The sequence below is a fragment of the Galeopterus variegatus genome, unplaced genomic scaffold (genome assembly GCF_000696425.1).
Source record: "Galeopterus variegatus unplaced genomic scaffold, G_variegatus-3.0.2 Scaffold23725, whole genome shotgun sequence".
NCBI lineage: Eukaryota > Metazoa > Chordata > Mammalia > Dermoptera > Cynocephalidae > Galeopterus > Galeopterus variegatus.
In genome coordinates, this window is record NW_007749836.1 from 5,959 (window position 1) to 8,062 (window position 2,104).

At 50.7% G+C, this 2,104-nt stretch overlaps 1 long non-coding RNA gene across 1 annotated transcript in view; it reads right to left on the reverse strand.

Moving 5' to 3' along the window:
* Positions 1-91: 91 nt before the first annotated feature.
* Positions 92-2,104, reverse strand: part of LOC103583513 — a 4,348-nt gene continuing 2,335 nt past the window's right edge. Inside the window, exon 3 of the long non-coding RNA XR_549864.1 lies at positions 92-176. This is a non-coding gene — a long non-coding RNA (uncharacterized LOC103583513). The remainder of the gene's footprint in view (positions 177-2,104) is intronic.

The following is a 2,104-nucleotide window of genomic DNA, read 5'->3' on the forward strand; positions in this document are numbered from 1 at the left end:
GGGGGGGGGGCGCTTTTCTCTGCCTCATCTATCAGGTAGAATGATCCCACCAATTTGTGAGCACTGACAGCAACCTGATGACAAATCTTACCGTAGTTGTTCTGTGGGGGGAAAGCATTCACTGGAGAGACGCCATGGAAGCCGTCCTCAGCTCTGTCACCCTTGGGGAACTTTCCCTGATGGGAGAAATTAAGACTAAAGGATTTAGATGGGTCCTGCCTACCCAAGGAAAACCAAGGTCAGCTTGCTGTATCATCTGGGGTAGGGGGAAGGGCCTGGGGCAGTGACCTAAGGTTCCTTTGTCCAGGTCCCAAACCAGTGGCCTCATGTCCTCCTTCATGACCTCCTGGCTGGATTAGGAAGAGTGTGTGTTTCCCCTGTGCCAACAGCACTCAAACCCACCCCACCTGATTTCTCCACTCTCAGCAACTCCGTCCCTCGGCCTTGGACCCCTCGTGCCATGGTGCCTGGGGCAGAGAGGCTTCCCCTCCTGTCCGCCGTGTCCTGCACCCCTGCCTGAGCCCTGGAGCAGCTCCTGCCTGCCTTCTCTGGAAGGACTGACGCCCACCCTGTGCTCGCTGGTCACGCCTCTTTCCCTCCACCACCAACAGACTCAGCTCCCCTCACCCACCCTGACTCCATCTCCCTACTCCTGCTCTTTACCACCAAAATTCTTGAAAAAACAACCTATATTTGCTGATGCAATTTGTTCAACCTGTTCATTTTTGTTCTTATTAAAATTAGGGTTCAGCTGCTACCACTCCAATGGGAGCTGCCCTTAAAAAAGGGAAGATGACACCAAGGTCAAGGGTCTGGATCCCTGTACTGGACAGCCACCAAAAAAAAAAAAAAANCATGGTGCCTGGGGCAGAGAGGCTTCCCCTCCTGTCCGCCGTGTCCTGCACCCCTGCCTGAGCCCTGGAGCAGCTCCTGCCTGCCTTCTCTGGAAGGACTGACGCCCACCCTGTGCTCGCTGGTCACGCCTCTTTCCCTCCACCACCAACAGACTCAGCTCCCCTCACCCACCCTGACTCCATCTCCCTACTCCTGCTCTTTACCACCAAAATTCTTGAAAAAACAACCTATATTTGCTGATGCAATTTGTTCAACCTGTTCATTTTTGTTCTCATTAAAATTAGGGTTCAGCTGCTACCACTCTAATGGGAGCTGCCCTTAAAAAAGGGAAGATGACACCAAGGTCAAGGGTCTGGATCCCTGTACTGGACAGCCACCAAAAAAAAAAAAAAAAGGAAGATGAAAGGATTATAATTTACTCAACACTAGTACGTGCCAGTTCTGTTATTTACCTCTTTCTATCTAATCTTCACAATGTTGTGGGGCAGGCACTGACTCCATTTAAAAAATTAGCAACTGAGCCTCAAAACAGTTAATTAAGTTACCAAAGATTAAGCAGTGAATAAGTCAGATCGTCTCTCTGCAAAGCTCTGATTCCAAGCCAAGGTCATCTAAAAGTTGTCCAACCCTCAGGCCCTTTTCAATGCTCCTCTGCCTAAAATGCTGGCGCTGTGCTCTGCTCACTCTGCAGGCTCCCCGGGGGATGTCATTCTCACTGGGGTAAATGGATCTTCAACTTCTGACCGAGCACATAAATGACCTGAAGGCACCTCAGGCCAAGCTGATCCTAAAGTGATCAAGTTCTATCCTCTGACCCGACATGAACGGATCCTTCTGGATAGGGGCACCATCACTATGTTGCCCAAGCTTGGATTCATGTTGAATCCAACTGTCTTCCACCCCTCCACACCTGATTCATTACCAAACCCTGCCCATCTTCTCGGACATGTCTTTCCTCTTTGGCTTCCTCTCAATTCCACTTCCACATAATTCAAGTGTTGACAACACCCTGGGCCACTGCCACAGCCTCAATTTCAGAGATACCCTGCTACCACTACAGCTCTACCTCATCTGGTCCTGCACAAATGAGCAACAATTAGCATCTCTCCCAAATCAAAATGATGTTGTTACTCCTGTTTAAAAACATGGAGGGTTGGGCTGGCCCGGTGGCGCACTCGGTAGAGTGCGGCGCTTGGGAGCATGGCGGTGCTCCCGCTGAGGGTTCGGATCCCATATAGAGACCGGTCCG